We start from the raw sequence: 12,928 nt of genomic DNA on the forward strand, positions 1-12,928 counted from the left end.
AATTATTACACTACATTCCTTCAAATGAATTTAAGGAGGGTTATCTCCAGTCCTTGAACCTGGGTTTATTAGGTGCCAATAAACCCTGTAGGTTCACTTCTTTCACCATCAAGTGGAACATCATTTTAATTTGTTCATTCCTTCATTCCATTGAATCTTCTCTTAGTATTGGGGCCATCGCAGGGTCATGGGGAAGGCGTGGTTTGCATGCGCAGGCTCTGCTCTGTGCGATGCTCCTGCCCCCATAGCAACCCACGACCTCTGAGAGAAACAGGCACAAAGCATCCTGGGGGACAAAGGGCAGGGCCACAGTCTGCAGAAAATCGGGTTCGGTCAACATCTGCAAACCTTTCTGAGGGCCAAGACAAGACTAACCCTTCAGGCTCTAGTCCCGACGTCCGAGGCGGCGCTGGACTCCGGTACCCTCTGCCGGCGCTAAAACTTCTGCTAGCCTCTTCCCCGGATGGCTCCGAGGGTAGGGCGAAACCACCGAGGTGGTGGACTCAGGCGAGCGCGCTCCTCTGCGACCCCTGGCGGCCGCCGCCAGCGCAAGGGCCCGGTCTCCAGCGCCTCTCTAGCACTTGGGCTCCCCGTGTCTTGGGGACCTGCAGGGGCTTGGATCTTATCTCGTCTCACAGCTCCTGCCCTACTTCTCACGGGCTGCGGTTCGAGCGTCATGCAGGCGGTGGCCATGGGGACAGGAGGTCCGCGCGTGCCTCCTGCACCACCCAGTCAGATTTTATTTCAGTTCAAATGTATTTCAGGACCTTAAAAATAAATATATACATTTAAGGAAGAGGTTTAAGAATATCATAAAAGAAAATGAGTGTCAAAACAGAACATATGACCAAGAATAAGGAAAACTGATAATTTTGATTCCTTAAAAGGGTAAATGTAGAATTTTCATATGACCCAGCAATTCTACTCCCAGGCTAGGTCCACAAAAAGTGAAGGCCTGGAGGGACCAGAACAGGAGACTTCACATACCTCAGCGACACCATTCACCATAGCCAAAGGGCAGTCCACCTGCCCATCGAAGGATGAGTGGATAAACAAAATGTGGTCTATCCATACAATAGAATATTATTGAGCCTTTTTTAAAAATGAGGGCCCAGCCCCATGATACATGCCTTTAATTCCAGTGACAGGGAGGCTGAGACAGAAGAATCCCAAGTTCATCAGCAACTTAGCAGACCCTGTCTCAAAATAAAAAATAAAAACAAAATAACAACAAAAAGTGCTGGGAGTAAAGCACCCCTGAGTTCAATTCCCAGTATTAAAAAAAAAAATGAGGGTCCATACATGTTGCAACATGCATGAACCTTGAAAATAGTATTCTAAAAGTGAAAGAAACCAGACACAAAAAGACAATTAATGTATGATTGCACAAATGAAATATATAGAGTAGGGCTGGAGTTATAGCTCACTGGTACAGCACTCGCCTACCATTTGTGGGGCACTGGGTTCGATCATCAGCACTACCTAAAAATAAATAAAATAAAGATACTGTGTCCATCTACAACTAAAAACATTTTTTAAGCAAAATATGTAGAGTAGGCAAATTTATAGAGATGAGGTAGATTTGAGGTTAACAAGGGCTAAAGCTGGGTAGGGAATTATTGCTTAGGCAGAGTTTCTGTTTGGGAGGATGGAAACCTTGGGGGGAAATGGTGAGGACTCTACATTGTGAATGCAATGAATGCTGCTAAATTGTACACTAAAAAACTGGTTAAAATGGCAAATTTTATCATAATAAAAAACAGTAAAAAAAACAAAAAAGAACACACTAAGTTTACTCTTTGCTTCCCATTCTATCTCTGAGGCCAAGGGCAGTTGAAAGGTTTCATTGTAGGCTTGCCAGTAGGAGCCAGAGTTGAGCTGATGGCAAACCCAATAAGCTCATGGAGGGCAGCCTCCACCTGGCCTGGACACCTGACCTGGACCAGTCTGCACATGAAAGCACATTTCATACCCACCTCCCTTCATGACCCCCAAGCACATTGCCTGACACAGTGCCCTGCACTGCTGAAGTCTCCAAAAATTTGAAACCGAAAAAGATTAAATTTTGAAATTAAAAAAGAAGATATTAAGTTATTATCACAGGAAACCAGGGTTTTGTTGGACTTGCACTTGTTTGCAGTTTAAAATTGTGTAATTATTGAATTGGGTGGGAGTGGGCAGTACTTATCTTTAAGGGTTTAACAGCCTATGCATCTCAATCTGCCCCCCCACCCCGCCCCCTGCCTGCATATGGCTCATCCCTCTTTTACCAACTTCTCACTCCCATGGGTGACTGAGAAGAGCCAGGGAGAGCAGAAGGTGGAAGCCTTCAGCCTGCCCCAGGGAAGTTTGCTGACTGTGGAAAGGGGAGCAGGGCAGCCAGAGGGGACTGTGGAAGTGCTTGGGGAGGGTGGGACTGCTTCAGGGGGAAGCTGAGGGTGTGACCAGTGTGGAGGGAAGGGGCGGGAGGCAGATCACCATAGTGGCTCCCATTTGGGAAGTAGTCAAGGACAAGAGGCAGGGGCATCAGTTCCCTGGTGACTTTGAAAGAGGAAGCACTAGCCCCTTCTCAGACCCTGTCCTTGGTGGATGGAGGACCTCTCTGGAACAAGACAATCTCAGCTTGGGTTTGACAGACCCTTGTGGACAGAACTTCTGGAGTTGTGACCACACACAATGGCCTCTCACCAGAGTTATTCTGGCTCTCAAAGCCTGTTGGCACTGTGTGGCAGGAAGTCTGGTTATGGGCATAGGAGGGTGTACCCTGCCTACCCACTTCTTCCCATTTAGATGGAGCGTGTGAGTCTGAAGAAAACGAGGAGGAGGTTAAGTGTGGACCCAGACTCTTGGGAGAGCTGGGAATGCATGCGCATGGGCGCCAGGGGGCAGTGCTGCTCCAGTGCCAGGCCCTTCACACAGCCCTCCTGGGCTCCAGCTGCAGGAGCCCTGGATTCCTAGGCCCTTGTTTTTGAAGTTTAAGAAGTTAAAATAAATTTTGAGAGCCATGAACTTGATGCAGATCCTTGCAGTCACAGGTGGAAAAACCTAGTCTGGGGAATAAACATGAGACCACGTTCTGCTCTCCTGCTGTCTGGTGAAAAGCACAATTTTCATCTACTCTTTGCCTCAGTTTCTCCATCTGTCAGACTGAAACGCCTCTTCCCACCTACTGCTCAAAGATCTTTTATGCAAAAAACAGCAACCAATTAGAAATGATTTCCTTATGTTAGAGGCAGCTGGCCCAGCCACTAAGTCCCTCTGGTGAAGAAACAAGACAGCTAGGGTGGCAGAACCCTGACAGAGCTGTCCTTTGGAGTCATTTTCCATAGAATGGAAACATACAGTGTAGGGGAGATGCTTCCTGCTTCTACCAGTTAACCGGGTCAAGGACACTTTAGCAGCCTCTGGGAGTCTCTCTTGTGGGTGCATCGGAGTCAGCAGTGGGAGATGGCCCATGGCTACCCATTGCTGGAGGTCCAATTCCAGAGCCTTCCCTTGACCAGCAAGTTCTATGCCTCACGATAACCTGTTCCCTGAAAGTGAGACTGGTGTTTCTGGTGACTGAACTCCTTGTCAAGCTTTTCTGAAAGCACAGGGAGGCCAGCACAGGGCAAAACAACCACAGGATGAATTCCCAGAGCTTTAGCAGAGCCAGGTTTTGAATATATCCCCTGGGGAAGGGGTATGTGCAAGCAGAAAGTGCCAGAATAACCCAATGAGGCCAAGCTTGCTTGCTGAGTCATCCTTACTTTTAGCCAGAGGAAGGTTTTGCAGCTGGAATGTGACTTTCTAAAAAGCATGAGGTTATATAAAGGTCTTTTCAACCCAGAGTATTTACATAAACCTCAACTCTAAGCCACAGGTAGATGGCAGTTTTGGCTCTACTGCTCGACCCGGAGCAAGTTCCTTAACATTTTTTTTTTTTTAAGTCTTATGTTCCTGATTTGGAGAATGGAGACTACTTTCTCTATCTCACAGCATTGTTGTGAAGATAAAATGTGAGTGTATCTAGCTAGCTGCCTAGCAGAGCATCAAGAGTACACTATATGCTCAATAAATATCAGTGCCACAGGATGTTGAGTGACTGATTGAGAAGGAAAAAAAAATGTCTTTTTACTTCTTAAAATCCAAAAACACTCACATGGGTCCAGGAACCCACAGCTCCTGCAGCTCCTCCAGGGGTGCTGTGCTGTGTAAGTCCTTCTGTTCATTCTTGTGGGATGAGGAAAGAGTGGGCTTATGGCTTATTAAGAAAGATTGAGGGCTGCGGCTCAGCGGTACAGCGCTTGTAGTATGTCGAGGCCCTGGGTTGGATTCTCAGCACCACATAAATAAAAATAAAGGTATTGTGTTCAACTACAACTTATATATTTTTTTAAAAAAAAGAATGAAAGGTATTTCCCCCTTCCAGAAGACAGACAGATTTACTGTTCCCAAAGTCTTTGGTTAATGTTTTGTTTCTGTGGTGTTTAAGACTGAACTGAGGGCCTCGTGCATAATTAGGCAAGCACCCTACCTTTGAGCTATATCCCAGCTTCTATTCTCAAGGTCTTCATCCTATCTTGCTATGGCCAGAAAAGAAAAGTAGGTGCCTTTGTGGTTTTAAGATGAATCCCTATGATGGTACAAAGAGGCAAAACAAATGCCCTGTGTATTGGAGACTTGAAAAGGGACTGCAGCCCGAAACTGTCCTCTGTCTCCCCAGAGTCAGGGAAGAACAAGCAGAAAGCTGAGGGAAGCCGGCAAGGTAAGAGAATAAGATGGGTGCTGCTCCTTGGGGTCTGTGGAGGCCCAGGCAGGCCCCAGGTGGAGGGTGTGAGTGGCCCTGGAGCTCCCTTCTTGGTAGAGGGAGACCTGTGAATGCTGCTGAGTACCTGCCCTGACCTGGCGACCCCAGGTCTGAACACTTGGGGGACCTCTTCAGAGCTCTGAGACCCCCACCATGATCCAGGGATTTTGTAGGATCCAAAGGAAGAGTGCTCAAGCATCTGATTTAAATACCTACCAGCTTCATGAGTGAAAGCTGGAACCAGTTCACAATAAACCAGAGCGGGTAACAATTGACATTATTTGCACCCTGAGGAGACTAATTCTCTGTGAGACACATGCAGAGGTAACATGGGTAACATTTGCCTAGGTCTTGGGATCTCCACAAATCAGCACCAGCTAAAACTGCTGAAGTGCTTGTCCTCTTGTGGTTTTGGTTTTCTTGACGTGAAACCGGTAGAGGCATGAAGAGTAACGAACCGTGGCCACGCACAGCCACCAGTGAGGAAGGGCAAATGTCCACCGCTGTTCACTTGAATTACAATACGCGTGCACACACAAGGAAACCTGAGGACACATCTCAAACACACTGGGGAGGGAGAAGAGTGTGGTGACAAGTGAGAATCCATAAGCAGAAGCAAGAGAGAGCTACTTGCCCTGGCAGTGATGATGGTGTCCCAAGGTTGAGAGCATGATCCTCAACCTCCCTGCAGAGGTGGCTTGCAGAGGTGAGAGAATGGCGAGCTGTAACCGTGGAGGGTCTGTCCAGGCACCCTCAGAAACACAAGCAATGCCACAAGACTTCAGGAAGTTGTTGGGTACACAGAGAGATTTCTGCTCCTGTGCCTGCCCTGGCCTTCATTCTGAGGGTCCAAGGTTGACCTCTTTAGAGTACAGTACTTGGGTGGGTCCACACTGGCTCACCTGGTGCTTTCTCAAGTTCCCCAATCCGTGAACAACCTGTGTCTGATAGGAACTGCCTCATTGACTTCTTTCAAGATAGACATTAAAATTAAAATTTTTCTCCTTAAATGCTGACTCCTGACACATCCACATTAGGAAAACTAATTTTTTCTGTAGCCTCAACCCTATCAGACTTTGTGGGGTTTATGGAAGAACCTCAACAGAGGGCCATACGCTGGACAGTCCTGGCCACGTCTGGCTGCTGACAGTGAAGTGCTAGAGATTGTCAGTGGATTGTCCTTGTTGGAAAGCTGGGGTGTAACCGTAACTCTGGTCAACAGTGCTGGTGACACACAGCATTCTCCAAAGAAGTACATTAAGAACTTAGTGCTGTGTTCTCCAAAGAGCTTCCAGTATCTTTCTGGGAAGTGGTTGTTTATAATAATAACCAGACAGTGTAATATTTTGTACTTATGGAATTATTCTTATTGACATGGAAACATGCTAATGTCACATCTATCTAAATAACATTTAGGGAGTGCTTGTGCACAGCACACAAATGATTGGAGAGACATGCAAAAGCACCAACAAGCCACACAAAGAACCTACTAGAAAGAAATCTGGCAGGACAAATTGTTTTCTATCCCACAGCTGATTGGTTTGCTTTTCATACCTCATGGGCCAGAGGAGATCAGCCCAGGATCATGCAGAGGGAGAGGTTCATTCCTGGCAAACCACAGGGCGACTGGCTATCAGCGATTGAAGAGGTGATAGCTCCCCAGCCAGGTCGTGGGCAGGGTTTTATCTTCCCACATTCTAATGCCCCTGGCCTTAAGGTCATTTCCAACAGCCTCTGGACCCTCGTCTATGGATTAAAGAACACCAGAAGAAAACAGACATGAGGGGTATTTGAATATTTAAAAGAGTCCAAGAAATCCAGGAAGCCAGTGGGATCCTCATTTTCACCCCACAGAAGGGACCATTCTCTCCTCATGGGTGGAAAGGCTGTTGGAAGCTCTGTGGCAGGGTGCCATTACTGGTGGCCATGGGTCACTGAGCAGGGTTGGGGTCAGCCTTACCCACAAACCCTCCAGAATACCCTCATCCCATGAGGCTATGATTTTTTTTTTTAAAGGCATTCATAAATTGTCTTAATTCTGAAAAGGGCTTGACTGAACAATAAGTTTCCCAGAATAGAATTGTAAATTACCTGTAAAGTATGAGTTCAATTTTATTTATAGCTCAACATCCAAATAGACACCTAGAAAAAAACTTATAAGAAAATGGACTAGCATATTAAATACTTTCCTTCCCTCTGTGTGATGGCTTTAAGATAAGTTAGTTTTCTTAAAAGCAGTTTTAATGAGGTGTACTTAACATTGAACTTTGTTTTCTTTTTTCCCCCTATTTTCTCTTCTGACTTTGTTTTAAGCAAACCAAAATATGAGCATTAGGATTTACTTTTAAAAATTAGGATTGAGGTTGTGGCTCAGTGGAAGAGCACTCGCCTAGCACATATAAGGCACTGGGTTCGGTCCTCAGCACCACATAAAAATGAATAAATAAAACAAAGTTATACATACATGGAATATAACTTATAAAAAAAATTAGGATTGACCAGATGTGCTGGTTCACATCTATAATCCCAGCTACTCTGGAGGGAGGATCACTTGAGTTTATGGGTTTGAGACCAGCCTGGGCAACATAAATAAAATAAAATCCCAAAATAACATAAAACAAAATCAATAACATGAAATAACAAAAATAAAATAAAATAATAAAATAACAGCACAAAATAAAAAAATAGTAGTATAAGAAAATGAGATTAAATGCATGCTGATTGAAAAGGAAGAAGTAAACTATCTCTATTTGAAGATGATATTATCTTGTGTATAGAAAATCCTAAAGAATCCACTAAAGAACTATTAGAACTAATAAATGAGTTAATTAATGTACAGATTACAAGCACAATATGCAAAAAGAAATTAAATTTCTGTACATTTATGATGAAAATTTAAAAATCAAATTAAGAAAAGCAATCTCCATTCATAATATTATACAAAGAACAAAATACTTGGAAATAAATTTAATAAAAGAAGTATAAAACTTATCCTCTATAAACTATAAAATATTGTTGACAGATGTCAGAAGATTTAAATGAATAGACATCCCATATTCATGAATTAGAAGACTAAATGTTGAGGTGGAAATCCTTCCCAAATTGGTCTATAGATTTAACACAATCTTTGGAAGGCCCCTAGCTGGCTTCTTTGCAAAACTGAGCAAGCTTGTACTAATAGTCACATAAAGACTCAAGGGACCCAGAATAACTTAAACAGCTTTTTCCATTGAGAAGGAAGAACAGGAGCTGGGGTTGTGGCCCAGTGGTAGAACACTTACCTGGCATGTGTGAGGCACTGGGTTTGATTCTCAGCATCACATATAAATAAATAGGTAGATAGATAGGTATAATAAAGGTCCATTAATAACTAAAAACATATGTTAAAAAAAAAGTTGGAGATTCACATTCCTGATTTAAAAACCTACAAATATGTAGTAGTCAAGATAGTATGATACTGGTATAAAGACAGACATACAGAGTAAAGGAATAGAATGGAAAATCCAGAAGTAAGTCCTTGCTTTTATAGTCAACTGATTTTCAACAAGAGTGTCAAAACAATTCAATGAGAAGAAATAGTCTTTTCAACAAATGGTGCTGGGACAACTGGATATCTAAATGCAAAAGAACTAACTTCAACTCCTAATTAACTCAAAGTGGATCAAAGACCTAAATATAAGAGATAAAACTAGAAACTCTTGAAAGAAGTCAGAGGGGTAAGTCTTCATGACCTTGGATTTGGCAATGGTTTATGAAATATGACATCAACAACATGAATAACAAAAGAAAAAATAATCTTCATCAAAATTAAAAACTTTGGTGCTTCAAAATACACTGCCCAGAAAGTGAAAGTCATTATACAGAATGGGAGAAAATACAGCATATCATATATCTGATAAAGGACCTGTATGTAAAACACATGTAACTCAATAATAAGATAAAGAACCGAATTAAAAATTAAAAAGTGGGGCTGGGGCTGGGGCTCAGCAGTAGAGTGCTCGCCTAGCACATGCAAGGCCCTGGGTTTGATCCTCAGCACCACATAAAAATGAATAAAATAAATATATTGTGTCCAACTACAACTAAAAAATAAATATTTTAAAAAAAATTAAAAACTGGACAAAGGGTGTCAGACATTTGTCTAAAGAAGATGTTCAAATGTACAAATGCATGAAAAGATGCTTAGCACTACTAAGGGAAATGCAAATCAAAACCATGAGATATCATTTCATACCTGCTGTGATGGTTTTAATCAAAAAGCCAGATAATAACAGGTGTTAGGCTATGGAGAGAGCATACATTGCTGGTAGAAATGTGAAATGGTGCATCCACTTTGGAAAATAGTCTGACAATTTCTCCAAAACGTAAAGATACAATTTGACCCAACAATTCCACTTGTTAAACGATAAACCTGGGCTCATTAAAATTTTAACAAGTTTGTTTGAGCATTCAGTGATTCATGAATTGGCATGAAGTTCAGCAAGAGGTCACAAGAAGAAACTTTTAGAGGGTGTTCAGGGAAACAGGACAAAGAATAAAGTTGATTGGTTAAAGTGGAAAGTCCCTAGTTGGAGGTTAGTTGTAGCTTTCTGATTGGCAAAGTCTCTAGTTGAAGAGTAGTTGGTGATTTCTGATCAGTGGAACTCAAGTTTTCCTTTGCTGTTTACATTGAGTTATGTTTAAGTTAGCTTATTAAAGGAACCCAAGGTACTGGGTATGTCTCAGCCTAAGGCCTCCCAATTATTTATTTTAACACATTCCTAGGTATATACCCAAGAAAATGGAAAGCATGTGTACACAGAAAAACTTGCCCATAAACATTCATATTAGCATTATTCATAAGAGCCCAAAGGTAGAAAGAATCCAAAGTTCATTAAGTGATAGGTGAACAAAATATAATATATTCCTACAAGGGAATATTATTGTCACAAATCAATCATAGAAAACCTTGAACACACTGTGCTAAATGAAACAAATCATTTGCAAAAGACCACAGATTTCATGATTCCATTTATATGAACAGTCCACAACAGGTAAATCTATAAGGATAGAAAGAAGATTAGTGATTGTCTACCACTGGAAAGTGGTAGCTGAAGGGTGCAGGGTTCCTTTCAGGGGTGATGAAAATGTTCTAAGATTGATTATAGGATGGCCACATAACTGTGAATATACCTAAAACCACTGACTTGCACATTTCTTTCTTTTGGGGGGGTATCGGGGATTGAACTCAGGAGCACTAGATCACTGAGCCACATCCCCATCCCTATTTTGTATTTTATTTAGAGACAGGATCTTACTGAGTTGCTTAGTGCCTTGCTTTTGCTGAGGCTGGCTCTGAACTTGAGATCCTCCTGTCTCAGCCTCCTAAGCCACTGGGATTACAGGCATGGACCACCTGGCCAGCAGACTTGCACATTTCTAAATGGATGAAGCATAAGGCAAGTAAGTATCTTGACAAAGCTGTTTACAAAAAAATTGGGGAGCTAATTACTTTAAAATAATTCATAGTGGAATTCATTAACTTCAAATTTAATAGATGAATTTAAAATGTGGTTCAATTCCTACACATTTAAGGCATGAATTGCTCGAAGAAGGGTGGATACATGTGTGGACCAATTTGACTCATGAGCTGTCTGGAGCATGGGTGCAAAAGGTGTCAATTCTTTAATTCCGTCAACCCCTGTGTATGAAAATAAAACAAAAATATAGTCACATACTCCTTCATAAGTGCCATCTCCCCAGCGGAGTGCCACAACCCCTGTGAAAAGAAAAGAATGTCGGTCAGGTGTGTGTCAAAAATATATTTTCAGAGATCTTTTCTAGGCAGCTCCTCAAGTTGGATTCATGCTTTTGATGCTCTCTTTTCTGCCAAGCCTTGAGCAGGACACAGGGACCTGGCTGAGCTCAGGGCCACTAAGAGTAGGCTGAGCCCCAGTCCTAGTGACAGGTTAAGTCACACCAAGGATCTAGCTTGAGGATTCCCTGAAAATTCTTTCCACTTTGCTGCTGCTTTCAGCCTCTCCTGAGGCACTGACTGGAAGTTGTCAAGCCACTTTTATAAGAAAGGTAGGGAAGAGGTGAGTCCCAGGGCCCAACCTGCCAACACAGTACAACAAACTCGTGGTCCAGGAGGGTTTTGTAAGGAAGAAATAAGTCAGATATTTTAAACAACAGTCTAAGACTGCAGGAGGCAGGGAGACAGGCCGCTCAGACTCAAAAGTAATCACTGTGCACTGGCTTATCAGTACATCCACCCTAGAACACAGGACTCCACTGGAGGTAGTTTTAGTTCCACATAACAGGGGCCAAAGGTCACACCTCTGCAATAGGGACACTTCTATTCCTCATCCACAGGATCTGGGTAGGGTTTTGCTTATTTGTTTGTAGGAGCAACATTGTTTATTTCTCCTTGAATTTAACCTGAAATCTCTTTAAGCCCCACTTGTTGGCAGTTGCTTTTTCACAAGGCTTATGGATTCAAATAGATCACACACGTGTATACCTATATCTGATCCTCCATCCACAGACTGCCGGCTCTGTCAGTGCCTTTCCTGGGCACTGAGGAATTCAGAATTGCATTTTAGAGAGGAGATGAAATTTCCGAACCTCAGATTGATCTGAATCAGACTCAGGTAGTGGGGACAAGTGTGCCACAAAGACAATGCTTTCTGTACCCAGGAGGATTCGGGAGACCTGGATTCTTAGGCCTCCCCACCACCACCCACTTCCCATTTCCCAGCAACCAGACTCACTCGGCTTTCTGTCTCTAAAACAAAGACCATCTTACCTGCCCAGCCAGCCTCACCGATCTGGGGAGGTCAGGGATACAGAAGTGCTTTGCCAGTATCACAGACAGCCTGGGCTGATCTTGAAGAAATTGCTTAATTCTTGCTACTACACTTAGATTTATAGCAGGTGTATAAACACTGTGGTCGTTTTTGTCAGCATCATTCCTCTGCTCAGAATAAAGAAAATGCATTTTGGAAGCAGAGAATGGGAAAGGCAAGTTTGGAAAATATAGAAAGGGAGGAAAAAGCATCATGGAAACATGGGGAATCAGAAGGAAATGGCCTTTCTGGAGCGCAGGGCTGAGGAGTCAGCAGGAGTAGGACAGTGAATGCCTCTTAAAGCTGGAATAAGACCTTTGATCTCAGTCCTGAATGTATCCGGCTCTGGAACTGCTTCAGCGCTGGCCAGAAGGCAGGGCACCCTCGCTGGTGATCGCTGCAGCAGGAGGAGCTTCGGGGCCGGGGCGGGGCCGGGGGCCACCAGGGCCAGTTGGGTCTCCTGGCTTTGCTGAGGACTCCCGTGGTCAGCCCCCCAGGTCATTGGCTCCCTGGACATGGTGCTAGCTAGGTTCAGGCTCCTATTTGTTTCTCAGTGGCCCCGCCTCCTGGAGAGATCTGTCACCATCAGGTCCTCAGGCATCATCTTATGCCCTATGTATTTATTTTTTAAAAAACAATAGATGATTATTATGGTGAAAAGTATTCAGTTCACAAAGAAGAAAATAAAAACAGTAATTTCACATAGTAGTCCTGATTACTGCCTTTTCACATCTACAGTTTAAAAACAGTTCTGTAATGTGTATTTTTCATTCAACAAGAGATCATGAACATTTCTTCAACTCATGAACATCCCTGTACTATCTATTCCTAAGGATCACTCTGTAACCTTTCACATAGATTAGATGAATTAGTATGCATGTAGCTCTTAAAACGGGGAGTGGCCATTGGTAAATCACCCAGTACATCTTCATGATTATTATAATATGGGTGCACATGAACTATATGTATAATTTAATCAGGTTTTTATCATTGGACATGCAAATGATTTTTACTAATATAAGTAACGCTCCAGTGTGCACCTTGTGAACAAATGTGTTCTCACGTCTGATTTCCTCAGGATAAATTCCTAGCAGTAGAATGGCTGGATCATGAGCTACTGAGTAGCTTTGCTGAGTACCAGCACAGGTTCCTAAATCACTCTATCCATTCAGATAGGCTTTAGGCTATTAAAAACCTTTTTTTTTTTTTCTCTTCGAATGAGGCTGCAGTTGGAGATGGCTTCTCCCCCGGGGGTGAGGAGTTCTGTAGCTGACAGAAATATTAGTGTCCCATTTTATGACAGCCGCTGGAA

General features: G+C 43.0%; 1 long non-coding RNA gene across 4 annotated transcripts; it reads right to left on the minus strand.

Moving 5' to 3' along the window:
• Positions 1-773: 773 nt before the first annotated feature.
• LOC124103962 (uncharacterized) lies at positions 774-12,001 on the minus strand. 4 transcript variants are annotated; one of them, XR_006855335.2, is made up of 3 exons: positions 11,577-12,001; positions 6,881-10,469; positions 774-6,535 (listed from the first exon to the last, which is right to left on the minus strand). It is a non-coding gene; the product is annotated as an uncharacterized LOC124103962 (long non-coding RNA). The 4 variants fall into 4 exon arrangements; XR_009228330.1 differs by having other exon boundaries at positions 774-1,196; positions 6,344-10,469; XR_009228331.1 differs by having other exon boundaries at positions 774-1,200; positions 6,344-10,469.
• Between the last annotated feature and the right edge of the window lie 927 nt (positions 12,002-12,928).

Source organism: Marmota monax, unplaced genomic scaffold (assembly GCF_021218885.2).
Source record: "Marmota monax isolate L192 unplaced genomic scaffold, Marmota_monax_Labrador192_F-V1.1 WCK01_AAM20220418_F8-fsc00107, whole genome shotgun sequence".
Lineage (NCBI taxonomy): Eukaryota > Metazoa > Chordata > Mammalia > Rodentia > Sciuridae > Marmota > Marmota monax.